The following is a 26,508-nucleotide window of genomic DNA, read 5'->3' as shown; positions in this document are numbered from 1 at the left end:
TAGGCCCCTGCCTGCCTGCCTGCCTGCCTGCCTGCCTGCCTGCCTGCCTGCCTGCCTGCCTGCTGTCTGTCAGCATGAAGTGTTTAAATTGAAGTATCCTACGAGTAGTTCGGCCATACATACTACATTTGTGACCGCATGCACAAATTCCTTTGTAAAACATTGGCTCCCTCTTGTGGACCACTGACTTTTAATTATGTGGTGTATGATATGTATTTCAATAAAGAAGGAAAAATGGTGTCTGTGATGATCTTGAATGTGCTAGTCTTGTCTATTTTGTCTTGTACTGTGTGAGTAGTATTCTAATGCTTTTGACCAACTGGGTGCGCTGCTGCTGCCTGCCCGCCTGCAGTAGATAGAATCTATGCACGGAACCTTCACCTGCTGCTGCTGTCACAATGGGGCCTTCAGCCATTGACTCCGGAACTCTCACGTGTCACAATGGGCTCTGGACTTATCTAAGGCAGAGAAAAATGGCGCCGTCTTCAGTCTGCTGCTGGAACAGCAGCAGACCACATGGTAGGGGGATTGTCTTTTTTTTTTTTAAAGGGGCAATTTGCAGACTTGCACTAATAGTTGCACTCTGGAGCGCCAAAGGGATGGAGGGTGTGTTCAGATGGGCGGAGTTATGCAGATCAGGCGGCGTTATGCAGATTAGGCGGAGTTAGGCAGATTTTTTAAAAACGCGTTGGGCCCAAATTGAACACACCCCCACACACCCCCACACACCCCCCACACGCCCCCACACACACCAGAACTGCCATTTGAGAAGGCATCCAGAGTTTAGAAAAAAAATGTCTTCCCCTGGGCAATCATCTTTTGGGCTCTCTCCACAGTGAGTCCTGGTTGTGGGCCATGGGGCGTCTGGAGTGGCAAACCATTTCAGGCTATCGCTTCTCGGCCTTTTGGCTAAGATCAAGTGTAGTATCTGTTCTTATCAGTTTAATATCTGATACGTCCCCTATTTGGGGACCATATATTAAATGGATTTTTAGAACAGGGAGCTGGAAATGGAGCTTGCTCTGTCCACTCCACGCATTGACCCGTTATTGCAGTATCTCCGGGAACAGTGCACCCCTTCTCTGATCCGGTTTCCAAAAACAGATTGAATTGAAATCAGCCCAGCAAGTTGTCATTTAACACTTTCTGAGAATTCTTTTCAGGGTCAAAGAAGCACGTTTCAGGTGGCAAATGTAGCAATTTGCTCAGTTTCACTGGACCGTTTGCAACATTTCCTGTGCCTTGCTTTCACCTGTGCATGTTCAGCATTGGATTGCATCCAATATGCAATCAATCAATCAAGCAATCAAGCAATCTTTGCTGGTTGCAACAGGTGTGTTAAGATGTAGGCCCGAATGAGGCCTTTGTAACAGTGTTGCTAATATATTGTGCCATCTACAAAATTAGGCCCCTGCCTGCCTGCCTGCCTGCCTGCCTGCCTGCCTGCCTGCCTGCCTGCCTGCCTGCTGTCTGTCAGCATGAAGTGTTTAAATTGAAGTATCCTACGAGTAGTTCGGCCATACATACTACATTTGTGACCGCATGCACAAATTCCTTTGTAAAACATTGGCTCCCTCTTGTGGACCACTGACTTTTAATTATGTGGTGTATGATATGTATTTCAATAAAGAAGGAAAAATGGTGTCTGTGATGATCTTGAATGTGCTAGTCTTGTCTATTTTGTCTTGTACTGTGTGAGTAGTATTCTAATGCTTTTGACCAACTGGGTGCGCTGCTGCTGCCTGCCCGCCTGCAGTAGATAGAATCTATGCACGGAACCTTCACCTGCTGCTGCTGTCACAATGGGGCCTTCAGCCATTGACTCCGGAACTCTCACGTGTCACAATGGGCTCTGGACTTATCTAAGGCAGAGAAAAATGGCGCCGTCTTCAGTCTGCTGCTGGAACAGCAGCAGACCACATGGTAGGGGGATTGTCTTTTTTTTTTTTAAAGGGGCAATTTGCAGACTTGCACTAATAGTTGCACTCTGGAGCGCCAAAGGGATGGAGGGTGTGTTCAGATGGGCGGAGTTATGCAGATCAGGCGGCGTTATGCAGATTAGGCGGAGTTAGGCAGATTTTTTAAAAACGCGTTGGGCCCAAATTGAACACACCCCCACACACCCCCACACACCCCCCACACGCCCCCACACACACCAGAACTGCCATTTGAGAAGGCATCCAGAGTTTAGAAAAAAAATGTCTTCCCCTGGGCAATCATCTTTTGGGCTCTCTCCACAGTGAGTCCTGGTTGTGGGCCATGGGGCGTCTGGAGTGGCAAACCATTTCAGGCTATCGCTTCTCGGCCTTTTGGCTAAGATCAAGTGTAGTATCTGTTCTTATCAGTTTAATATCTGATACGTCCCCTATTTGGGGACCATATATTAAATGGATTTTTAGAACAGGGAGCTGGAAATGGAGCTTGCTCTGTCCACTCCACGCATTGACCCGTTATTGCAGTATCTCCGGGAACAGTGCACCCCTTCTCTGATCCGGTTTCCAAAAACAGATTGAATTGAAATCAGCCCAGCAAGTTGTCATTTAACACTTTCTGAGAATTCTTTTCAGGGTCAAAGAAGCACGTTTCAGGTGGCAAATGTAGCAATTTGCTCAGTTTCACTGGACCGTTTGCAACATTTCCTGTGCCTTGCTTTCACCTGTGCATGTTCAGCATTGGATTGCATCCAATATGCAATCAATCAATCAAGCAATCAAGCAATCTTTGCTGGTTGCAACAGGTGTGTTAAGATGTAGGCCCGAATGAGGCCTTTGTAACAGTGTTGCTAATATATTGTGCCATCTACAAAATTAGGCCCCTGCCTGCCTGCCTGCCTGCCTGCCTGCCTGCCTGCCTGCCTGCCTGCCTGCCTGCTGTCTGTCAGCATGAAGTGTTTAAATTGAAGTATCCTACGAGTAGTTCGGCCATACATACTACATTTGTGACCGCATGCACAAATTCCTTTGTAAAACATTGGCTCCCTCTTGTGGACCACTGACTTTTAATTATGTGGTGTATGATATGTATTTCAATAAAGAAGGAAAAATGGTGTCTGTGATGATCTTGAATGTGCTAGTCTTGTCTATTTTGTCTTGTACTGTGTGAGTAGTATTCTAATGCTTTTGACCAACTGGGTGCGCTGCTGCTGCCTGCCCGCCTGCAGTAGATAGAATCTATGCACGGAACCTTCACCTGCTGCTGCTGTCACAATGGGGCCTTCAGCCATTGACTCCGGAACTCTCACGTGTCACAATGGGCTCTGGACTTATCTAAGGCAGAGAAAAATGGCGCCGTCTTCAGTCTGCTGCTGGAACAGCAGCAGACCACATGGTAGGGGGATTGTCTTTTTTTTTTTTAAAGGGGCAATTTGCAGACTTGCACTAATAGTTGCACTCTGGAGCGCCAAAGGGATGGAGGGTGTGTTCAGATGGGCGGAGTTATGCAGATCAGGCGGCGTTATGCAGATTAGGCGGAGTTAGGCAGATTTTTTAAAAACGCGTTGGGCCCAAATTGAACACACCCCCACACACCCCCACACACCCCCCACACGCCCCCACACACACCAGAACTGCCATTTGAGAAGGCATCCAGAGTTTAGAAAAAAAATGTCTTCCCCTGGGCAATCATCTTTTGGGCTCTCTCCACAGTGAGTCCTGGTTGTGGGCCATGGGGCGTCTGGAGTGGCAAACCATTTCAGGCTATCGCTTCTCGGCCTTTTGGCTAAGATCAAGTGTAGTATCTGTTCTTATCAGTTTAATATCTGATACGTCCCCTATTTGGGGACCATATATTAAATGGATTTTTAGAACAGGGAGCTGGAAATGGAGCTTGCTCTGTCCACTCCACGCATTGACCCGTTATTGCAGTATCTCCGGGAACAGTGCACCCCTTCTCTGATCCGGTTTCCAAAAACAGATTGAATTGAAATCAGCCCAGCAAGTTGTCATTTAACACTTTCTGAGAATTCTTTTCAGGGTCAAAGAAGCACGTTTCAGGTGGCAAATGTAGCAATTTGCTCAGTTTCACTGGACCGTTTGCAACATTTCCTGTGCCTTGCTTTCACCTGTGCATGTTCAGCATTGGATTGCATCCAATATGCAATCAATCAATCAAGCAATCAAGCAATCTTTGCTGGTTGCAACAGGTGTGTTAAGATGTAGGCCCGAATGAGGCCTTTGTAACAGTGTTGCTAATATATTGTGCCATCTACAAAATTAGGCCCCTGCCTGCCTGCCTGCCTGCCTGCCTGCCTGCCTGCCTGCCTGCCTGCCTGCCTGCTGTCTGTCAGCATGAAGTGTTTAAATTGAAGTATCCTACGAGTAGTTCGGCCATACATACTACATTTGTGACCGCATGCACAAATTCCTTTGTAAAACATTGGCTCCCTCTTGTGGACCACTGACTTTTAATTATGTGGTGTATGATATGTATTTCAATAAAGAAGGAAAAATGGTGTCTGTGATGATCTTGAATGTGCTAGTCTTGTCTATTTTGTCTTGTACTGTGTGAGTAGTATTCTAATGCTTTTGACCAACTGGGTGCGCTGCTGCTGCCTGCCCGCCTGCAGTAGATAGAATCTATGCACGGAACCTTCACCTGCTGCTGCTGTCACAATGGGGCCTTCAGCCATTGACTCCGGAACTCTCACGTGTCACAATGGGCTCTGGACTTATCTAAGGCAGAGAAAAATGGCGCCGTCTTCAGTCTGCTGCTGGAACAGCAGCAGACCACATGGTAGGGGGATTGTCTTTTTTTTTTTTAAAGGGGCAATTTGCAGACTTGCACTAATAGTTGCACTCTGGAGCGCCAAAGGGATGGAGGGTGTGTTCAGATGGGCGGAGTTATGCAGATCAGGCGGCGTTATGCAGATTAGGCGGAGTTAGGCAGATTTTTTAAAAACGCGTTGGGCCCAAATTGAACACACCCCCACACACCCCCACACACCCCCCACACGCCCCCACACACACCAGAACTGCCATTTGAGAAGGCATCCAGAGTTTAGAAAAAAAATGTCTTCCCCTGGGCAATCATCTTTTGGGCTCTCTCCACAGTGAGTCCTGGTTGTGGGCCATGGGGCGTCTGGAGTGGCAAACCATTTCAGGCTATCGCTTCTCGGCCTTTTGGCTAAGATCAAGTGTAGTATCTGTTCTTATCAGTTTAATATCTGATACGTCCCCTATTTGGGGACCATATATTAAATGGATTTTTAGAACAGGGAGCTGGAAATGGAGCTTGCTCTGTCCACTCCACGCATTGACCCGTTATTGCAGTATCTCCGGGAACAGTGCACCCCTTCTCTGATCCGGTTTCCAAAAACAGATTGAATTGAAATCAGCCCAGCAAGTTGTCATTTTAACACTTTCTGAGAATTCTTTTCAGGGTCAAAGAAGCACGTTTCAGGTGGCAAATGTAGCAATTTGCTCAGTTTCACTGGACCGTTTGCAACATTTCCTGTGCCTTGCTTTCACCTGTGCATGTTCAGCATTGGATTGCATCCAATATGCAATCAATCAATCAAGCAATCAAGCAATCTTTGCTGGTTGCAACAGGTGTGTTAAGATGTAGGCCCGAATGAGGCCTTTGTAACAGTGTTGCTAATATATTGTGCCATCTACAAAATTAGGCCCCTGCCTGCCTGCCTGCCTGCCTGCCTGCCTGCCTGCCTGCCTGCCTGCCTGCCTGCTGTCTGTCAGCATGAAGTGTTTAAATTGAAGTATCCTACGAGTAGTTCGGCCATACATACTACATTTGTGACCGCATGCACAAATTCCTTTGTAAAACATTGGCTCCCTCTTGTGGACCACTGACTTTTAATTATGTGGTGTATGATATGTATTTCAATAAAGAAGGAAAAATGGTGTCTGTGATGATCTTGAATGTGCTAGTCTTGTCTATTTTGTCTTGTACTGTGTGAGTAGTATTCTAATGCTTTTGACCAACTGGGTGCGCTGCTGCTGCCTGCCCGCCTGCAGTAGATAGAATCTATGCACGGAACCTTCACCTGCTGCTGCTGTCACAATGGGGCCTTCAGCCATTGACTCCGGAACTCTCACGTGTCACAATGGGCTCTGGACTTATCTAAGGCAGAGAAAAATGGCGCCGTCTTCAGTCTGCTGCTGGAACAGCAGCAGACCACATGGTAGGGGGATTGTCTTTTTTTTTTTTAAAGGGGCAATTTGCAGACTTGCACTAATAGTTGCACTCTGGAGCGCCAAAGGGATGGAGGGTGTGTTCAGATGGGCGGAGTTATGCAGATCAGGCGGCGTTATGCAGATTAGGCGGAGTTAGGCAGATTTTTTAAAAACGCGTTGGGCCCAAATTGAACACACCCCCACACACCCCCACACACCCCCCACACGCCCCCACACACACCAGAACTGCCATTTGAGAAGGCATCCAGAGTTTAGAAAAAAAATGTCTTCCCCTGGGCAATCATCTTTTGGGCTCTCTCCACAGTGAGTCCTGGTTGTGGGCCATGGGGCGTCTGGAGTGGCAAACCATTTCAGGCTATCGCTTCTCGGCCTTTTGGCTAAGATCAAGTGTAGTATCTGTTCTTATCAGTTTAATATCTGATACGTCCCCTATTTGGGGACCATATATTAAATGGATTTTTAGAACAGGGAGCTGGAAATGGAGCTTGCTCTGTCCACTCCACGCATTGACCCGTTATTGCAGTATCTCCGGGAACAGTGCACCCCTTCTCTGATCCGGTTTCCAAAAACAGATTGAATTGAAATCAGCCCAGCAAGTTGTCATTTAACACTTTCTGAGAATTCTTTTCAGGGTCAAAGAAGCACGTTTCAGGTGGCAAATGTAGCAATTTGCTCAGTTTCACTGGACCGTTTGCAACATTTCCTGTGCCTTGCTTTCACCTGTGCATGTTCAGCATTGGATTGCATCCAATATGCAATCAATCAATCAAGCAATCAAGCAATCTTTGCTGGTTGCAACAGGTGTGTTAAGATGTAGGCCCGAATGAGGCCTTTGTAACAGTGTTGCTAATATATTGTGCCATCTACAAAATTAGGCCCCTGCCTGCCTGCCTGCCTGCCTGCCTGCCTGCCTGCCTGCCTGCCTGCCTGCCTGCTGTCTGTCAGCATGAAGTGTTTAAATTGAAGTATCCTACGAGTAGTTCGGCCATACATACTACATTTGTGACCGCATGCACAAATTCCTTTGTAAAACATTGGCTCCCTCTTGTGGACCACTGACTTTTAATTATGTGGTGTATGATATGTATTTCAATAAAGAAGGAAAAATGGTGTCTGTGATGATCTTGAATGTGCTAGTCTTGTCTATTTTGTCTTGTACTGTGTGAGTAGTATTCTAATGCTTTTGACCAACTGGGTGCGCTGCTGCTGCCTGCCCGCCTGCAGTAGATAGAATCTATGCACGGAACCTTCACCTGCTGCTGCTGTCACAATGGGGCCTTCAGCCATTGACTCCGGAACTCTCACGTGTCACAATGGGCTCTGGACTTATCTAAGGCAGAGAAAAATGGCGCCGTCTTCAGTCTGCTGCTGGAACAGCAGCAGACCACATGGTAGGGGGATTGTCTTTTTTTTTTTTAAAGGGGCAATTTGCAGACTTGCACTAATAGTTGCACTCTGGAGCGCCAAAGGGATGGAGGGTGTGTTCAGATGGGCGGAGTTATGCAGATCAGGCGGCGTTATGCAGATTAGGCGGAGTTAGGCAGATTTTTTAAAAACGCGTTGGGCCCAAATTGAACACACCCCCACACACCCCCACACACCCCCCACACGCCCCCACACACACCAGAACTGCCATTTGAGAAGGCATCCAGAGTTTAGAAAAAAAATGTCTTCCCCTGGGCAATCATCTTTTGGGCTCTCTCCACAGTGAGTCCTGGTTGTGGGCCATGGGGCGTCTGGAGTGGCAAACCATTTCAGGCTATCGCTTCTCGGCCTTTTGGCTAAGATCAAGTGTAGTATCTGTTCTTATCAGTTTAATATCTGATACGTCCCCTATTTGGGGACCATATATTAAATGGATTTTTAGAACAGGGAGCTGGAAATGGAGCTTGCTCTGTCCACTCCACGCATTGACCCGTTATTGCAGTATCTCCGGGAACAGTGCACCCCTTCTCTGATCCGGTTTCCAAAAACAGATTGAATTGAAATCAGCCCAGCAAGTTGTCATTTAACACTTTCTGAGAATTCTTTTCAGGGTCAAAGAAGCACGTTTCAGGTGGCAAATGTAGCAATTTGCTCAGTTTCACTGGACCGTTTGCAACATTTCCTGTGCCTTGCTTTCACCTGTGCATGTTCAGCATTGGATTGCATCCAATATGCAATCAATCAATCAAGCAATCAAGCAATCTTTGCTGGTTGCAACAGGTGTGTTAAGATGTAGGCCCGAATGAGGCCTTTGTAACAGTGTTGCTAATATATTGTGCCATCTACAAAATTAGGCCCCTGCCTGCCTGCCTGCCTGCCTGCCTGCCTGCCTGCCTGCCTGCCTGCCTGCCTGCTGTCTGTCAGCATGAAGTGTTTAAATTGAAGTATCCTACGAGTAGTTCGGCCATACATACTACATTTGTGACCGCATGCACAAATTCCTTTGTAAAACATTGGCTCCCTCTTGTGGACCACTGACTTTTAATTATGTGGTGTATGATATGTATTTCAATAAAGAAGGAAAAATGGTGTCTGTGATGATCTTGAATGTGCTAGTCTTGTCTATTTTGTCTTGTACTGTGTGAGTAGTATTCTAATGCTTTTGACCAACTGGGTGCGCTGCTGCTGCCTGCCCGCCTGCAGTAGATAGAATCTATGCACGGAACCTTCACCTGCTGCTGCTGTCACAATGGGGCCTTCAGCCATTGACTCCGGAACTCTCACGTGTCACAATGGGCTCTGGACTTATCTAAGGCAGAGAAAAATGGCGCCGTCTTCAGTCTGCTGCTGGAACAGCAGCAGACCACATGGTAGGGGGATTGTCTTTTTTTTTTTTAAAGGGGCAATTTGCAGACTTGCACTAATAGTTGCACTCTGGAGCGCCAAAGGGATGGAGGGTGTGTTCAGATGGGCGGAGTTATGCAGATCAGGCGGCGTTATGCAGATTAGGCGGAGTTAGGCAGATTTTTTAAAAACGCGTTGGGCCCAAATTGAACACACCCCCACACACCCCCACACACCCCCCACACGCCCCCACACACACCAGAACTGCCATTTGAGAAGGCATCCAGAGTTTAGAAAAAAAATGTCTTCCCCTGGGCAATCATCTTTTGGGCTCTCTCCACAGTGAGTCCTGGTTGTGGGCCATGGGGCGTCTGGAGTGGCAAACCATTTCAGGCTATCGCTTCTCGGCCTTTTGGCTAAGATCAAGTGTAGTATCTGTTCTTATCAGTTTAATATCTGATACGTCCCCTATTTGGGGACCATATATTAAATGGATTTTTAGAACAGGGAGCTGGAAATGGAGCTTGCTCTGTCCACTCCACGCATTGACCCGTTATTGCAGTATCTCCGGGAACAGTGCACCCCTTCTCTGATCCGGTTTCCAAAAACAGATTGAATTGAAATCAGCCCAGCAAGTTGTCATTTAACACTTTCTGAGAATTCTTTTCAGGGTCAAAGAAGCACGTTTCAGGTGGCAAATGTAGCAATTTGCTCAGTTTCACTGGACCGTTTGCAACATTTCCTGTGCCTTGCTTTCACCTGTGCATGTTCAGCATTGGATTGCATCCAATATGCAATCAATCAATCAAGCAATCAAGCAATCTTTGCTGGTTGCAACAGGTGTGTTAAGATGTAGGCCCGAATGAGGCCTTTGTAACAGTGTTGCTAATATATTGTGCCATCTACAAAATTAGGCCCCTGCCTGCCTGCCTGCCTGCCTGCCTGCCTGCCTGCCTGCCTGCCTGCCTGCCTGCTGTCTGTCAGCATGAAGTGTTTAAATTGAAGTATCCTACGAGTAGTTCGGCCATACATACTACATTTGTGACCGCATGCACAAATTCCTTTGTAAAACATTGGCTCCCTCTTGTGGACCACTGACTTTTAATTATGTGGTGTATGATATGTATTTCAATAAAGAAGGAAAAATGGTGTCTGTGATGATCTTGAATGTGCTAGTCTTGTCTATTTTGTCTTGTACTGTGTGAGTAGTATTCTAATGCTTTTGACCAACTGGGTGCGCTGCTGCTGCCTGCCCGCCTGCAGTAGATAGAATCTATGCACGGAACCTTCACCTGCTGCTGCTGTCACAATGGGGCCTTCAGCCATTGACTCCGGAACTCTCACGTGTCACAATGGGCTCTGGACTTATCTAAGGCAGAGAAAAATGGCGCCGTCTTCAGTCTGCTGCTGGAACAGCAGCAGACCACATGGTAGGGGGATTGTCTTTTTTTTTTTTAAAGGGGCAATTTGCAGACTTGCACTAATAGTTGCACTCTGGAGCGCCAAAGGGATGGAGGGTGTGTTCAGATGGGCGGAGTTATGCAGATCAGGCGGCGTTATGCAGATTAGGCGGAGTTAGGCAGATTTTTTAAAAACGCGTTGGGCCCAAATTGAACACACCCCCACACACCCCCACACACCCCCCACACGCCCCCACACACACCAGAACTGCCATTTGAGAAGGCATCCAGAGTTTAGAAAAAAAATGTCTTCCCCTGGGCAATCATCTTTTGGGCTCTCTCCACAGTGAGTCCTGGTTGTGGGCCATGGGGCGTCTGGAGTGGCAAACCATTTCAGGCTATCGCTTCTCGGCCTTTTGGCTAAGATCAAGTGTAGTATCTGTTCTTATCAGTTTAATATCTGATACGTCCCCTATTTGGGGACCATATATTAAATGGATTTTTAGAACAGGGAGCTGGAAATGGAGCTTGCTCTGTCCACTCCACGCATTGACCCGTTATTGCAGTATCTCCGGGAACAGTGCACCCCTTCTCTGATCCGGTTTCCAAAAACAGATTGAATTGAAATCAGCCCAGCAAGTTGTCATTTAACACTTTCTGAGAATTCTTTTCAGGGTCAAAGAAGCACGTTTCAGGTGGCAAATGTAGCAATTTGCTCAGTTTCACTGGACCGTTTGCAACATTTCCTGTGCCTTGCTTTCACCTGTGCATGTTCAGCATTGGATTGCATCCAATATGCAATCAATCAATCAAGCAATCAAGCAATCTTTGCTGGTTGCAACAGGTGTGTTAAGATGTAGGCCCGAATGAGGCCTTTGTAACAGTGTTGCTAATATATTGTGCCATCTACAAAATTAGGCCCCTGCCTGCCTGCCTGCCTGCCTGCCTGCCTGCCTGCCTGCCTGCCTGCCTGCCTGCTGTCTGTCAGCATGAAGTGTTTAAATTGAAGTATCCTACGAGTAGTTCGGCCATACATACTACATTTGTGACCGCATGCACAAATTCCTTTGTAAAACATTGGCTCCCTCTTGTGGACCACTGACTTTTAATTATGTGGTGTATGATATGTATTTCAATAAAGAAGGAAAAATGGTGTCTGTGATGATCTTGAATGTGCTAGTCTTGTCTATTTTGTCTTGTACTGTGTGAGTAGTATTCTAATGCTTTTGACCAACTGGGTGCGCTGCTGCTGCCTGCCCGCCTGCAGTAGATAGAATCTATGCACGGAACCTTCACCTGCTGCTGCTGTCACAATGGGGCCTTCAGCCATTGACTCCGGAACTCTCACGTGTCACAATGGGCTCTGGACTTATCTAAGGCAGAGAAAAATGGCGCCGTCTTCAGTCTGCTGCTGGAACAGCAGCAGACCACATGGTAGGGGGATTGTCTTTTTTTTTTTTAAAGGGGCAATTTGCAGACTTGCACTAATAGTTGCACTCTGGAGCGCCAAAGGGATGGAGGGTGTGTTCAGATGGGCGGAGTTATGCAGATCAGGCGGCGTTATGCAGATTAGGCGGAGTTAGGCAGATTTTTTAAAAACGCGTTGGGCCCAAATTGAACACACCCCCACACACCCCCACACACCCCCCACACGCCCCCACACACACCAGAACTGCCATTTGAGAAGGCATCCAGAGTTTAGAAAAAAAATGTCTTCCCCTGGGCAATCATCTTTTGGGCTCTCTCCACAGTGAGTCCTGGTTGTGGGCCATGGGGCGTCTGGAGTGGCAAACCATTTCAGGCTATCGCTTCTCGGCCTTTTGGCTAAGATCAAGTGTAGTATCTGTTCTTATCAGTTTAATATCTGATACGTCCCCTATTTGGGGACCATATATTAAATGGATTTTTAGAACAGGGAGCTGGAAATGGAGCTTGCTCTGTCCACTCCACGCATTGACCCGTTATTGCAGTATCTCCGGGAACAGTGCACCCCTTCTCTGATCCGGTTTCCAAAAACAGATTGAATTGAAATCAGCCCAGCAAGTTGTCATTTAACACTTTCTGAGAATTCTTTTCAGGGTCAAAGAAGCACGTTTCAGGTGGCAAATGTAGCAATTTGCTCAGTTTCACTGGACCGTTTGCAACATTTCCTGTGCCTTGCTTTCACCTGTGCATGTTCAGCATTGGATTGCATCCAATATGCAATCAATCAATCAAGCAATCAAGCAATCTTTGCTGGTTGCAACAGGTGTGTTAAGATGTAGGCCCGAATGAGGCCTTTGTAACAGTGTTGCTAATATATTGTGCCATCTACAAAATTAGGCCCCTGCCTGCCTGCCTGCCTGCCTGCCTGCCTGCCTGCCTGCCTGCCTGCCTGCCTGCTGTCTGTCAGCATGAAGTGTTTAAATTGAAGTATCCTACGAGTAGTTCGGCCATACATACTACATTTGTGACCGCATGCACAAATTCCTTTGTAAAACATTGGCTCCCTCTTGTGGACCACTGACTTTTAATTATGTGGTGTATGATATGTATTTCAATAAAGAAGGAAAAATGGTGTCTGTGATGATCTTGAATGTGCTAGTCTTGTCTATTTTGTCTTGTACTGTGTGAGTAGTATTCTAATGCTTTTGACCAACTGGGTGCGCTGCTGCTGCCTGCCCGCCTGCAGTAGATAGAATCTATGCACGGAACCTTCACCTGCTGCTGCTGTCACAATGGGGCCTTCAGCCATTGACTCCGGAACTCTCACGTGTCACAATGGGCTCTGGACTTATCTAAGGCAGAGAAAAATGGCGCCGTCTTCAGTCTGCTGCTGGAACAGCAGCAGACCACATGGTAGGGTGGATTGTCTTTTTTTTTTTTAAAGGGGCAATTTGCAGACTTGCACTAATAGTTGCACTCTGGAGCGCCAAAGGGATGGAGGGTGTGTTCAGATGGGCGGAGTTATGCAGATCAGGCGGCGTTATGCAGATTAGGCGGAGTTAGGCAGATTTTTTAAAAACGCGTTGGGCCCAAATTGAACACACCCCCACACACCCCCACACACCCCCCACACGCCCCCACACACACCAGAACTGCCATTTGAGAAGGCATCCAGAGTTTAGAAAAAAAATGTCTTCCCCTGGGCAATCATCTTTTGGGCTCTCTCCACAGTGAGTCCTGGTTGTGGGCCATGGGGCGTCTGGAGTGGCAAACCATTTCAGGCTATCGCTTCTCGGCCTTTTGGCTAAGATCAAGTGTAGTATCTGTTCTTATCAGTTTAATATCTGATACGTCCCCTATTTGGGGACCATATATTAAATGGATTTTTAGAACAGGGAGCTGGAAATGGAGCTTGCTCTGTCCACTCCACGCATTGACCCGTTATTGCAGTATCTCCGGGAACAGTGCACCCCTTCTCTGATCCGGTTTCCAAAAACAGATTGAATTGAAATCAGCCCAGCAAGTTGTCATTTAACACTTTCTGAGAATTCTTTTCAGGGTCAAAGAAGCACGTTTCAGGTGGCAAATGTAGCAATTTGCTCAGTTTCACTGGACCGTTTGCAACATTTCCTGTGCCTTGCTTTCACCTGTGCATGTTCAGCATTGGATTGCATCCAATATGCAATCAATCAATCAAGCAATCAAGCAATCTTTGCTGGTTGCAACAGGTGTGTTAAGATGTAGGCCCGAATGAGGCCTTTGTAACAGTGTTGCTAATATATTGTGCCATCTACAAAATTAGGCCCCTGCCTGCCTGCCTGCCTGCCTGCCTGCCTGCCTGCCTGCCTGCCTGCCTGCCTGCTGTCTGTCAGCATGAAGTGTTTAAATTGAAGTATCCTACGAGTAGTTCGGCCATACATACTACATTTGTGACCGCATGCACAAATTCCTTTGTAAAACATTGGCTCCCTCTTGTGGACCACTGACTTTTAATTATGTGGTGTATGATATGTATTTCAATAAAGAAGGAAAAATGGTGTCTGTGATGATCTTGAATGTGCTAGTCTTGTCTATTTTGTCTTGTACTGTGTGAGTAGTATTCTAATGCTTTTGACCAACTGGGTGCGCTGCTGCTGCCTGCCCGCCTGCAGTAGATAGAATCTATGCACGGAACCTTCACCTGCTGCTGCTGTCACAATGGGGCCTTCAGCCATTGACTCCGGAACTCTCACGTGTCACAATGGGCTCTGGACTTATCTAAGGCAGAGAAAAATGGCGCCGTCTTCAGTCTGCTGCTGGAACAGCAGCAGACCACATGGTAGGGGGATTGTCTTTTTTTTTTTTAAAGGGGCAATTTGCAGACTTGCACTAATAGTTGCACTCTGGAGCGCCAAAGGGATGGAGGGTGTGTTCAGATGGGCGGAGTTATGCAGATCAGGCGGCGTTATGCAGATTAGGCGGAGTTAGGCAGATTTTTTAAAAACGCGTTGGGCCCAAATTGAACACACCCCCACACACCCCCACACACCCCCCACACGCCCCCACACACACCAGAACTGCCATTTGAGAAGGCATCCAGAGTTTAGAAAAAAAATGTCTTCCCCTGGGCAATCATCTTTTGGGCTCTCTCCACAGTGAGTCCTGGTTGTGGGCCATGGGGCGTCTGGAGTGGCAAACCATTTCAGGCTATCGCTTCTCGGCCTTTTGGCTAAGATCAAGTGTAGTATCTGTTCTTATCAGTTTAATATCTGATACGTCCCCTATTTGGGGACCATATATTAAATGGATTTTTAGAACAGGGAGCTGGAAATGGAGCTTGCTCTGTCCACTCCACGCATTGACCCGTTATTGCAGTATCTCCGGGAACAGTGCACCCCTTCTCTGATCCGGTTTCCAAAAACAGATTGAATTGAAATCAGCCCAGCAAGTTGTCATTTAACACTTTCTGAGAATTCTTTTCAGGGTCAAAGAAGCACGTTTCAGGTGGCAAATGTAGCAATTTGCTCAGTTTCACTGGACCGTTTGCAACATTTCCTGTGCCTTGCTTTCACCTGTGCATGTTCAGCATTGGATTGCATCCAATATGCAATCAATCAATCAAGCAATCAAGCAATCTTTGCTGGTTGCAACAGGTGTGTTAAGATGTAGGCCCGAATGAGGCCTTTGTAACAGTGTTGCTAATATATTGTGCCATCTACAAAATTAGGCCCCTGCCTGCCTGCCTGCCTGCCTGCCTGCCTGCCTGCCTGCCTGCCTGCCTGCCTGCTGTCTGTCAGCATGAAGTGTTTAAATTGAAGTATCCTACGAGTAGTTCGGCCATACATACTACATTTGTGACCGCATGCACAAATTCCTTTGTAAAACATTGGCTCCCTCTTGTGGACCACTGACTTTTAATTATGTGGTGTATGATATGTATTTCAATAAAGAAGGAAAAATGGTGTCTGTGATGATCTTGAATGTGCTAGTCTTGTCTATTTTGTCTTGTACTGTGTGAGTAGTATTCTAATGCTTTTGACCAACTGGGTGCGCTGCTGCTGCCTGCCCGCCTGCAGTAGATAGAATCTATGCACGGAACCTTCACCTGCTGCTGCTGTCACAATGGGGCCTTCAGCCATTGACTCCGGAACTCTCACGTGTCACAATGGGCTCTGGACTTATCTAAGGCAGAGAAAAATGGCGCCGTCTTCAGTCTGCTGCTGGAACAGCAGCAGACCACATGGTAGGGGGATTGTCTTTTTTTTTTTTAAAGGGGCAATTTGCAGACTTGCACTAATAGTTGCACTCTGGAGCGCCAAAGGGATGGAGGGTGTGTTCAGATGGGCGGAGTTATGCAGATCAGGCGGCGTTATGCAGATTAGGCGGAGTTAGGCAGATTTTTTAAAAACGCGTTGGGCCCAAATTGAACACACCCCCACACACCCCCACACACCCCCCACACGCCCCCACACACACCAGAACTGCCATTTGAGAAGGCATCCAGAGTTTAGAAAAAAAATGTCTTCCCCTGGGCAATCATCTTTTGGGCTCTCTCCACAGTGAGTCCTGGTTGTGGGCCATGGGGCGTCTGGAGTGGCAAACCATTTCAGGCTATCGCTTCTCGGCCTTTTGGCTAAGATCAAGTGTAGTATCTGTTCTTATCAGTTTAATATCTGATACGTCCCCTATTTGGGGACCATATATTAAATGGATTTTTAGAACAGGGAGCTGGAAATGGAGCTTGCTCTGTCCACTCCACGCATTGACCCGTTATTGCAGTATCTCCGGGAACAGTGCACCCCTTCTCTGATCCGGTTTCCAAAAACAGATTGAATTGAAATCAGCCCAGCAAGTTGTCATTTAACACTTTCTGAGAATTCTTTTCAGGGTCAAAGAAGCACGTTTCAGGTGGCAAATGTAGCAATTTGCTCAGTTTCACTGGACCGTTTGCAACATTTCCTGTGCCTTGCTTTCACCTGTGCATGTTCAGCATTGGATTGCATCCAATATGCAATCAATCAATCAAGCAATCAAGCAATCTTTGCTGGTTGCAACAGGTGTGTTAAGATGTAGGCCCGAATGAGGCCTTTGTAACAGTGTTGCTAATATATTGTGCCATCTACAAAATTAGGCCCCTGCCTGCCTGCCTGCCTGCCTGCCTGCCTGCCTGCCTGCCTGCCTGCCTGCCTGCTGTCTGTCAGCATGAAGTGTTTAAATTGAAGTATCCTACGAGTAGTTCGGCCATACATACTACATTTGTGACCGCATGCACAAATTCCTTTGTAAAACATTGGCTCCCTCTTGTGGACCACTGACTTTTAATTATGTGGTGTATGATATGTATTTCAATAAAGAAGGAAAAATGGTGTCTGTGATGATCTTGAATGTGCTAGTCTTGTCTATTTTGTCTTGTACTGTGTGAGTAGTATTCTAATGCTTTTGACCAACTGGGTGCGCTGCTGCTGCCTGCCCGCCTGCAGTAGATAGAATCTATGCACGGAACCTTCACCTGCTGCTGCTGTCACAATGGGGCCTTCAGCCATTGACTCCGGAACTCTCACGTGTCACAATGGGCTCTGGACTTATCTAAGGCAGAGAAAAATGGCGCCGTCTTCAGTCTGCTGCTGGAACAGCAGCAGACCACATGGTAGGGGGATTGTCTTTTTTTTTTTTAAAGGGGCAATTTGCAGACTTGCACTAATAGTTGCACTCTGGAGCGCCAAAGGGATGGAGGGTGTGTTCAGATGGGCGGAGTTATGCAGATCAGGCGGCGTTATGCAGATTAGGCGGAGTTAGGCAGATTTTTTAAAAACGCGTTGGGCCCAAATTGAACACACCCCCACACACCCCCACACACCCCCCACACGCCCCCACACACACCAGAACTGCCATTTGAGAAGGCATCCAGAGTTTAGAAAAAAAATGTCTTCCCCTGGGCAATCATCTTTTGGGCTCTCTCCACAGTGAGTCCTGGTTGTGGGCCATGGGGCGTCTGGAGTGGCAAACCATTTCAGGCTATCGCTTCTCGGCCTTTTGGCTAAGATCAAGTGTAGTATCTGTTCTTATCAGTTTAATATCTGATACGTCCCCTATTTGGGGACCATATATTAAATGGATTTTTAGAACAGGGAGCTGGAAATGGAGCTTGCTCTGTCCACTCCACGCATTGACCCGTTATTGCAGTATCTCCGGGAACAGTGCACCCCTTCTCTGATCCGGTTTCCAAAAACAGATTGAATTGAAATCAGCCCAGCAAGTTGTCATTTAACACTTTCTGAGAATTCTTTTCAGGGTCAAAGAAGCACGTTTCAGGTGGCAAATGTAGCAATTTGCTCAGTTTCACTGGACCGTTTGCAACATTTCCTGTGCCTTGCTTTCACCTGTGCATGTTCAGCATTGGATTGCATCCAATATGCAATCAATCAATCAAGCAATCAAGCAATCTTTGCTGGTTGCAACAGGTGTGTTAAGATGTAGGCCCGAATGAGGCCTTTGTAACAGTGTTGCTAATATATTGTGCCATCTACAAAATTAGGCCCCTGCCTGCCTGCCTGCCTGCCTGCCTGCCTGCCTGCCTGCCTGCCTGCCTGCCTGCTGTCTGTCAGCATGAAGTGTTTAAATTGAAGTATCCTACGAGTAGTTCGGCCATACATACTACATTTGTGACCGCATGCACAAATTCCTTTGTAAAACATTGGCTCCCTCTTGTGGACCACTGACTTTTAATTATGTGGTGTATGATATGTATTTCAATAAAGAAGGAAAAATGGTGTCTGTGATGATCTTGAATGTGCTAGTCTTGTCTATTTTGTCTTGTACTGTGTGAGTAGTATTCTAATGCTTTTGACCAACTGGGTGCGCTGCTGCTGCCTGCCCGCCTGCAGTAGATAGAATCTATGCACGGAACCTTCACCTGCTGCTGCTGTCACAATGGGGCCTTCAGCCATTGACTCCGGAACTCTCACGTGTCACAATGGGCTCTGGACTTATCTAAGGCAGAGAAAAATGGCGCCGTCTTCAGTCTGCTGCTGGAACAGCAGCAGACCACATGGTAGGGGGATTGTCTTTTTTTTTTTTAAAGGGGCAATTTGCAGACTTGCACTAATAGTTGCACTCTGGAGCGCCAAAGGGATGGAGGGTGTGTTCAGATGGGCGGAGTTATGCAGATCAGGCGGCGTTATGCAGATTAGGCGGAGTTAGGCAGATTTTTTAAAAACGCGTTGGGCCCAAATTGAACACACCCCCACACACCCCCCCACACACCCCCCACACGCCCCCACACACACCAGAACTGCCATTTGAGAAGGCATCCAGAGTTTAGAAAAAAAATGTCTTCCCCTGGGCAATCATCTTTTGGGCTCTCTCCACAGTGAGTCCTGGTTGTGGGCCATGGGGCGTCTGGAGTGGCAAACCATTTCAGGCTATCGCTTCTCGGCCTTTTGGCTAAGATCAAGTGTAGTATCTGTTCTTATCAGTTTAATATCTGATACGTCCCCTATTTGGGGACCATATATTAAATGGATTTTTAGAACAGGGAGCTGGAAATGGAGCTTGCTCTGTCCACTCCACGCATTGACCCGTTATTGCAGTATCTCCGGGAACAGTGCACCCCTTCTCTGATCCGGTTTCCAAAAACAGATTGAATTGAAATCAGCCCAGCAAGTTGTCATTTAACACTTTCTGAGAATTCTTTTCAGGGTCAAAGAAGCACGTTTCAGGTGGCAAATGTAGCAATTTGCTCAGTTTCACTGGACCGTTTGCAACATTTCCTGTGCCTTGCTTTCACCTGTGCATGTTCAGCATTGGATTGCATCCAATATGCAATCAATCAATCAAGCAATCAAGCAATCTTTGCTGGTTGCAACAGGTGTGTTAAGATGTAGGCCCGAATGAGGCCTTTGTAACAGTGTTGCTAATATATTGTGCCATCTACAAAATTAGGCCCCTGCCTGCCTGCCTGCCTGCCTGCCTGCCTGCCTGCCTGCCTGCCTGCCTGCCTGCTGTCTGTCAGCATGAAGTGTTTAAATTGAAGTATCCTACGAGTAGTTCGGCCATACATACTACATTTGTGACCGCATGCACAAATTCCTTTGTAAAACATTGGCTCCCTCTTGTGGACCACTGACTTTTAATTATGTGGTGTATGATATGTATTTCAATAAAGAAGGAAAAATGGTGTCTGTGATGATCTTGAATGTGCTAGTCTTGTCTATTTTGTCTTGTACTGTGTGAGTAGTATTCTAATGCTTTTGACCAACTGGGTGCGCTGCTGCTGCCTGCCCGCCTGCAGTAGATAGAATCTATGCACGGAACCTTCACCTGCTGCTGCTGTCACAATGGGGCCTTCAGCCATTGACTCCGGAACTCTCACGTGTCACAATGGGCTCTGGACTTATCTAAGGCAGAGAAAAATGGCGCCGTCTTCAGTCTGCTGCTGGAACAGCAGCAGACCACATGGTAGGGGGATTGTCTTTTTTTTTTTTAAAGGGGCAATTTGCAGACTTGCACTAATAGTTGCACTCTGGAGCGCCAAAGGGATGGAGGGTGTGTTCAGATGGGCGGAGTTATGCAGATCAGGCGGCGTTATGCAGATTAGGCGGAGTTAGGCAGATTTTTTAAAAACGCGTTGGGCCCAAATTGAACACACCCCCACACACCCCCACACACCCCCCACACGCCCCCACACACACCAGAACTGCCATTTGAGAAGGCATCCAGAGTTTAGAAAAAAAATGTCTTCCCCTGGGCAATCATCTTTTGGGCTCTCTCCACAGTGAGTCCTGGTTGTGGGCCATGGGGCGTCTGGAGTGGCAAACCATTTCAGGCTATCGCTTCTCGGCCTTTTGGCTAAGATCAAGTGTAGTATCTGTTCTTATCAGTTTAATATCTGATACGTCCCCTATTTGGGGACCATATATTAAATGGATTTTTAGAACAGGGAGCTGGAAATGGAGCTTGCTCTGTCCACTCCACGCATTGACCCGTTATTGCAGTATCTCCGGGAACAGTGCACCCCTTCTCTGATCCGGTTTCCAAAAACAGATTGAATTGAAATCAGCCCAGCAAGTTGTCATTTAACACTTTCTGAGAATTCTTTTCAGGGTCAAAGAAGCACGTTTCAGGTGGCAAATGTAGCAATTTGCTCAGTTTCACTGGACCGTTTGCAACATTTCCTGTGCCTTGCTTTCACCTGTGCATGTTCAGCATTGGATTGCATCCAATATGCAATCAATCAATCAAGCAATCAAGCAATCTTTGCTGGTTGCAACAGGTGTGTTAAGATGTAGGCCCGAATGAGGCCTTTGTAACAGTGTTGCTAATATATTGTGCCATCTACAAAATTAGGCCCCTGCCTGCCTGCCTGCCTGCCTGCCTGCCTGCCTGCCTGCCTGCCTGCCTGCCTGCTGTCTGTCAGCATGAAGTGTTTAAATTGAAGTATCCTACGAGTAGTTCGGCCATACATACTACATTTGTGACCGCATGCACAAATTCCTTTGTAAAACATTGGCTCCCTCTTGTGGACCACTGACTTTTAATTATGTGGTGTATGATATGTATTTCAATAAAGAAGGAAAAATGGTGTCTGTGATGATCTTGAATGTGCTAGTCTTGTCTATTTTGTCTTGTACTGTGTGAGTAGTATTCTAATGCTTTTGACCAACTGGGTGCGCTGCTGCTGCCTGCCCGCCTGCAGTAGATAGAATCTATGCACGGAACCTTCACCTGCTGCTGCTGTCACAATGGGGCCTTCAGCCATTGACTCCGGAACTCTCACGTGTCACAATGGGCTCTGGACTTATCTAAGGCAGAGAAAAATGGCGCCGTCTTCAGTCTGCTGCTGGAACAGCAGCAGACCACATGGTAGGGGGATTGTCTTTTTTTTTTTAAAGGGGCAATTTGCAGACTTGCACTAATAGTTGCACTCTGGAGCGCCAAAGGGATGGAGGGTGTGTTCAGATGGGCGGAGTTATGCAGATCAGGCGGCGTTATGCAGATTAGGCGGAGTTAGGCAGATTTTTTAAAAACGCGTTGGGCCCAAATTGAACACACCCCCACACACCCCCACACACCCCCCACACGCCCCCACACACACCAGAACTGCCATTTGAGAAGGCATCCAGAGTTTAGAAAAAAAATGTCTTCCCCTGGGCAATCATCTTTTGGGCTCTCTCCACAGTGAGTCCTGGTTGTGGGCCATGGGGCGTCTGGAGTGGCAAACCATTTCAGGCTATCGCTTCTCGGCCTTTTGGCTAAGATCAAGTGTAGTATCTGTTCTTATCAGTTTAATATCTGATACGTCCCCTATTTGGGGACCATATATTAAATGGATTTTTAGAACAGGGAGCTGGAAATGGAGCTTGCTCTGTCCACTCCACGCATTGACCCGTTATTGCAGTATCTCCGGGAACAGTGCACCCCTTCTCTGATCCGGTTTCCAAAAACAGATTGAATTGAAATCAGCCCAGCAAGTTGTCATTTAACACTTTCTGAGAATTCTTTTCAGGGTCAAAGAAGCACGTTTCAGGTGGCAAATGTAGCAATTTGCTCAGTTTCACTGGACCGTTTGCAACATTTCCTGTGCCTTGCTTTCACCTGTGCATGTTCAGCATTGGATTGCATCCAATATGCAATCAATCAATCAAGCAATCAAGCAATCTTTGCTGGTTGCAACAGGTGTGTTAAGATGTAGGCCCGAATGAGGCCTTTGTAACAGTGTTGCTAATATATTGTGCCATCTACAAAATTAGGCCCCTGCCTGCCTGCCTGCCTGCCTGCCTGCCTGCCTGCCTGCCTGCCTGCCTGCCTGCTGTCTGTCAGCATGAAGTGTTTAAATTGAAGTATCCTACGAGTAGTTCGGCCATACATACTACATTTGTGACCGCATGCACAAATTCCTTTGTAAAACATTGGCTCCCTCTTGTGGACCACTGACTTTTAATTATGTGGTGTATGATATGTATTTCAATAAAGAAGGAAAAATGGTGTCTGTGATGATCTTGAATGTGCTAGTCTTGTCTATTTTGTCTTGTACTGTGTGAGTAGTATTCTAATGCTTTTGACCAACTGGGTGCGCTGCTGCTGCCTGCCCGCCTGCAGTAGATAGAATCTATGCACGGAACCTTCACCTGCTGCTGCTGTCACAATGGGGCCTTCAGCCATTGACTCCGGAACTCTCACGTGTCACAATGGGCTCTGGACTTATCTAAGGCAGAGAAAAATGGCGCCGTCTTCAGTCTGCTGCTGGAACAGCAGCAGACCACATGGTAGGGGGATTGTCTTTTTTTTTTTTAAAGGGGCAATTTGCAGACTTGCACTAATAGTTGCACTCTGGAGCGCCAAAGGGATGGAGGGTGTGTTCAGATGGGCGGAGTTATGCAGATCAGGCGGCGTTATGCAGATTAGGCGGAGTTAGGCAGATTTTTTAAAAACGCGTTGGGCCCAAATTGAACACACCCCCACACACCCCCACACACCCCCCACACGCCCCCACACACACCAGAACTGCCATTTGAGAAGGCATCCAGAGTTTAGAAAAAAAATGTCTTCCCCTGGGCAATCATCTTTTGGGCTCTCTCCACAGTGAGTCCTGGTTGTGGGCCATGGGGCGTCTGGAGTGGCAAACCATTTCAGGCTATCGCTTCTCGGCCTTTTGGCTAAGATCAAGTGTAGTATCTGTTCTTATCAGTTTAATATCTGATACGTCCCCTATTTGGGGACCATATATTAAATGGATTTTTAGAACAGGGAGCTGGAAATGGAGCTTGCTCTGTCCACTCCACGCATTGACCCGTTATTGCAGTATCTCCGGGAACAGTGCACCCCTTCTCTGATCCGGTTTCCAAAAACAGATTGAATTGAAATCAGCCCAGCAAGTTGTCATTTAACACTTTCTGAGAATTCTTTTCAGGGTCAAAGAAGCACGTTTCAGGTGGCAAATGTAGCAATTTGCTCAGTTTCACTGGACCGTTTGCAACATTTCCTGTGCCTTGCTTTCACCTGTGCATGTTCAGCATTGGATTGCATCCAATATGCAATCAATCAATCAAGCAATCAAGCAATCTTTGCTGGTTGCAACAGGTGTGTTAAGATGTAGGCCCGAATGAGGCCTTTGTAACAGTGTTGCTAATATATTGTGCCATCTACAAAATTAGGCCCCTGCCTGCCTGCCTGCCTGCCTGCCTGCCTGCCTGCCTGCCTGCCTGCCTGCCTGCTGTCTGTCAGCATGAAGTGTTTAAATTGAAGTATCCTACGAGTAGTTCGGCCATACATACTACATTTGTGACCGCATGCACAAATTCCTTTGTAAAACATTGGCTCCCTCTTGTGGACCACTGACTTTTAATTATGTGGTGTATGATATGTATTTCAATAAAGAAGGAAAAATGGTGTCTGTGATGATCTTGAATGTGCTAGTCTTGTCTATTTTGTCTTGTACTGTGTGAGTAGTATTCTAATGCTTTTGACCAACTGGGTGCGCTGCTGCTGCCTGCCCGCCTGCAGTAGATAGAATCTATGCACGGAACCTTCACCTGCTGCTGCTGTCACAATGGGGCCTTCAGCCATTGACTCCGGAACTCTCACGTGTCACAATGGGCTCTGGACTTATCTAAGGCAGAGAAAAATGGCGCCGTCTTCAGTCTGCTGCTGGAACAGCAGCAGACCACATGGTAGGGGGATTGTCTTTTTTTTTTTTAAAGGGGCAATTTGCAGACTTGCACTAATAGTTGCACTCTGGAGCGCCAAAGGGATGGAGGGTGTGTTCAGATGGGCGGAGTTATGCAGATCAGGCGGCGTTATGCAGATTAGGCGGAGTTAGGCAGATTTTTTAAAAACGCGTTGGGCCCAAATTGAACACACCCCCACACACCCCCACACACCCCCCACACGCCCCCACACACACCAGAACTGCCATTTGAGAAGGCATCCAGAGTTTAGAAAAAAAATGTCTTCCCCTGGGCAATCATCTTTTGGGCTCTCTCCACAGTGAGTCCTGGTTGTGGGCCATGGGGCGTCTGGAGTGGCAAACCATTTCAGGCTATCGCTTCTCGGCCTTTTGGCTAAGATCAAGTGTAGTATCTGTTCTTATCAGTTTAATATCTGATACGTCCCCTATTTGGGGACCATATATTAAATGGATTTTTAGAACAGGGAGCTGGAAATGGAGCTTGCTCTGTCCACTCCACGCATTGACCCGTTATTGCAGTATCTCCGGGAACAGTGCACCCCTTCTCTGATCCGGTTTCCAAAAACAGATTGAATTGAAATCAGCCCAGCAAGTTGTCATTTAACACTTTCTGAGAATTCTTTTCAGGGTCAAAGAAGCACGTTTCAGGTGGCAAATGTAGCAATTTGCTCAGTTTCACTGGACCGTTTGCAACATTTCCTGTGCCTTGCTTTCACCTGTGCATGTTCAGCATTGGATTGCATCCAATATGCAATCAATCAATCAAGCAATCAAGCAATCTTTGCTGGTTGCAACAGGTGTGTTAAGATGTAGGCCCGAATGAGGCCTTTGTAACAGTGTTGCTAATATATTGTGCCATCTACAAAATTAGGCCCCTGCCTGCCTGCCTGCCTGCCTGCCTGCCTGCCTGCCTGCCTGCCTGCCTGCCTGCTGTCTGTCAGCATGAAGTGTTTAAATTGAAGTATCCTACGAGTAGTTCGGCCATACATACTACATTTGTGACCGCATGCACAAATTCCTTTGTAAAACATTGGCTCCCTCTTGTGGACCACTGACTTTTAATTATGTGGTGTATGATATGTATTTCAATAAAGAAGGAAAAATGGTGTCTGTGATGATCTTGAATGTGCTAGTCTTGTCTATTTTGTCTTGTACTGTGTGAGTAGTATTCTAATGCTTTTGACCAACTGGGTGCGCTGCTGCTGCCTGCCCGCCTGCAGTAGATAGAATCTATGCACGGAACCTTCACCTGCTGCTGCTGTCACAATGGGGCCTTCAGCCATTGACTCCGGAACTCTCACGTGTCACAATGGGCTCTGGACTTATCTAAGGCAGAGAAAAATGGCGCCGTCTTCAGTCTGCTGCTGGAACAGCAGCAGACCACATGGTAGGGGGATTGTCTTTTTTTTTTTTAAAGGGGCAATTTGCAGACTTGCACTAATAGTTGCACTCTGGAGCGCCAAAGGGATGGAGGGTGTGTTCAGATGGGCGGAGTTATGCAGATCAGGCGGCGTTATGCAGATTAGGCGGAGTTAGGCAGATTTTTTAAAAACGCGTTGGGCCCAAATTGAACACACCCCCACACACCCCCACACACCCCCCACACGCCCCCACACACACCAGAACTGCCATTTGAGAAGGCATCCAGAGTTTAGAAAAAAAATGTCTTCCCCTGGGCAATCATCTTTTGGGCTCTCTCCACAGTGAGTCCTGGTTGTGGGCCATGGGGCGTCTGGAGTGGCAAACCATTTCAGGCTATCGCTTCTCGGCCTTTTGGCTAAGATCAAGTGTAGTATCTGTTCTTATCAGTTTAATATCTGATACGTCCCCTATTTGGGGACCATATATTAAATGGATTTTTAGAACAGGGAGCTGGAAATGGAGCTTGCTCTGTCCACTCCACGCATTGACCCGTTATTGCAGTATCTCCGGGAACAGTGCACCCCTTCTCTGATCCGGTTTCCAAAAACAGATTGAATTGAAATCAGCCCAGCAAGTTGTCATTTAACACTTTCTGAGAATTCTTTTCAGGGTCAAAGAAGCACGTTTCAGGTGGCAAATGTAGCAATTTGCTCAGTTTCACTGGACCGTTTGCAACATT

The 26,508-nt window shown here is 47.0% G+C and overlaps 19 non-coding genes across 19 annotated transcripts; all 19 read left to right on the top strand.

The window, feature by feature from the left end:
- The first annotated feature begins 889 nt into the window (after positions 1-889).
- Positions 890-1,080, top strand: LOC138656196 (U2 spliceosomal RNA). The gene has a single exon (XR_011316786.1). It is a non-coding gene; the product is annotated as a U2 spliceosomal RNA (small nuclear RNA).
- Positions 1,081-2,293: 1,213 nt separating this feature from the next.
- LOC138656195 (U2 spliceosomal RNA) lies at positions 2,294-2,484 on the top strand. Its single transcript, XR_011316785.1, has one exon. It is a non-coding gene; the product is annotated as a U2 spliceosomal RNA (small nuclear RNA).
- Positions 2,485-3,697: 1,213 nt separating this feature from the next.
- LOC138656194 (U2 spliceosomal RNA) lies at positions 3,698-3,888 on the top strand. The gene has a single exon (XR_011316784.1). It is a non-coding gene; the product is annotated as a U2 spliceosomal RNA (small nuclear RNA).
- A 1,213-nt stretch (positions 3,889-5,101) lies between these two features.
- On the top strand, positions 5,102-5,292 carry LOC138656193 (U2 spliceosomal RNA). The gene has a single exon (XR_011316783.1). It is a non-coding gene; the product is annotated as a U2 spliceosomal RNA (small nuclear RNA).
- Positions 5,293-6,506: 1,214 nt separating this feature from the next.
- Positions 6,507-6,697, top strand: LOC138656191 (U2 spliceosomal RNA). The gene has a single exon (XR_011316781.1). It is a non-coding gene; the product is annotated as a U2 spliceosomal RNA (small nuclear RNA).
- A 1,213-nt stretch (positions 6,698-7,910) lies between these two features.
- LOC138656190 (U2 spliceosomal RNA) lies at positions 7,911-8,101 on the top strand. Its single transcript, XR_011316780.1, has one exon. It is a non-coding gene; the product is annotated as a U2 spliceosomal RNA (small nuclear RNA).
- Positions 8,102-9,314: 1,213 nt separating this feature from the next.
- LOC138656189 (U2 spliceosomal RNA) lies at positions 9,315-9,505 on the top strand. Its single transcript, XR_011316779.1, has one exon. It is a non-coding gene; the product is annotated as a U2 spliceosomal RNA (small nuclear RNA).
- A 1,213-nt stretch (positions 9,506-10,718) lies between these two features.
- On the top strand, positions 10,719-10,909 carry LOC138656188 (U2 spliceosomal RNA). Its single transcript, XR_011316778.1, has one exon. It is a non-coding gene; the product is annotated as a U2 spliceosomal RNA (small nuclear RNA).
- Positions 10,910-12,122: 1,213 nt separating this feature from the next.
- Positions 12,123-12,313, top strand: LOC138656187 (U2 spliceosomal RNA). Its single transcript, XR_011316777.1, has one exon. It is a non-coding gene; the product is annotated as a U2 spliceosomal RNA (small nuclear RNA).
- A 1,214-nt stretch (positions 12,314-13,527) lies between these two features.
- Positions 13,528-13,718, top strand: LOC138656186 (U2 spliceosomal RNA). Its single transcript, XR_011316776.1, has one exon. It is a non-coding gene; the product is annotated as a U2 spliceosomal RNA (small nuclear RNA).
- Positions 13,719-14,931: 1,213 nt separating this feature from the next.
- Positions 14,932-15,122, top strand: LOC138656185 (U2 spliceosomal RNA). The gene has a single exon (XR_011316775.1). It is a non-coding gene; the product is annotated as a U2 spliceosomal RNA (small nuclear RNA).
- A 1,213-nt stretch (positions 15,123-16,335) lies between these two features.
- LOC138656178 (U2 spliceosomal RNA) lies at positions 16,336-16,526 on the top strand. The gene has a single exon (XR_011316769.1). It is a non-coding gene; the product is annotated as a U2 spliceosomal RNA (small nuclear RNA).
- A 1,213-nt stretch (positions 16,527-17,739) lies between these two features.
- On the top strand, positions 17,740-17,930 carry LOC138656166 (U2 spliceosomal RNA). The gene has a single exon (XR_011316758.1). It is a non-coding gene; the product is annotated as a U2 spliceosomal RNA (small nuclear RNA).
- Positions 17,931-19,145: 1,215 nt separating this feature from the next.
- On the top strand, positions 19,146-19,336 carry LOC138656155 (U2 spliceosomal RNA). The gene has a single exon (XR_011316746.1). It is a non-coding gene; the product is annotated as a U2 spliceosomal RNA (small nuclear RNA).
- Positions 19,337-20,549: 1,213 nt separating this feature from the next.
- On the top strand, positions 20,550-20,740 carry LOC138656227 (U2 spliceosomal RNA). The gene has a single exon (XR_011316815.1). It is a non-coding gene; the product is annotated as a U2 spliceosomal RNA (small nuclear RNA).
- A 1,212-nt stretch (positions 20,741-21,952) lies between these two features.
- Positions 21,953-22,143, top strand: LOC138656215 (U2 spliceosomal RNA). The gene has a single exon (XR_011316804.1). It is a non-coding gene; the product is annotated as a U2 spliceosomal RNA (small nuclear RNA).
- Positions 22,144-23,356: 1,213 nt separating this feature from the next.
- On the top strand, positions 23,357-23,547 carry LOC138656203 (U2 spliceosomal RNA). Its single transcript, XR_011316793.1, has one exon. It is a non-coding gene; the product is annotated as a U2 spliceosomal RNA (small nuclear RNA).
- Positions 23,548-24,760: 1,213 nt separating this feature from the next.
- LOC138656192 (U2 spliceosomal RNA) lies at positions 24,761-24,951 on the top strand. Its single transcript, XR_011316782.1, has one exon. It is a non-coding gene; the product is annotated as a U2 spliceosomal RNA (small nuclear RNA).
- A 1,213-nt stretch (positions 24,952-26,164) lies between these two features.
- On the top strand, positions 26,165-26,355 carry LOC138656148 (U2 spliceosomal RNA). Its single transcript, XR_011316740.1, has one exon. It is a non-coding gene; the product is annotated as a U2 spliceosomal RNA (small nuclear RNA).
- Positions 26,356-26,508: the final 153 nt, after the last annotated feature.

The sequence above is a fragment of the Ranitomeya imitator genome, unplaced genomic scaffold (genome assembly GCF_032444005.1).
Source record: "Ranitomeya imitator isolate aRanImi1 unplaced genomic scaffold, aRanImi1.pri SCAFFOLD_486, whole genome shotgun sequence".
Classification (NCBI taxonomy): domain Eukaryota; kingdom Metazoa; phylum Chordata; class Amphibia; order Anura; family Dendrobatidae; genus Ranitomeya; species Ranitomeya imitator.
The sequence above is the reverse complement of the archived record's forward strand: the minus strand, read 5'-3'. Positions and strand labels throughout refer to the sequence as shown.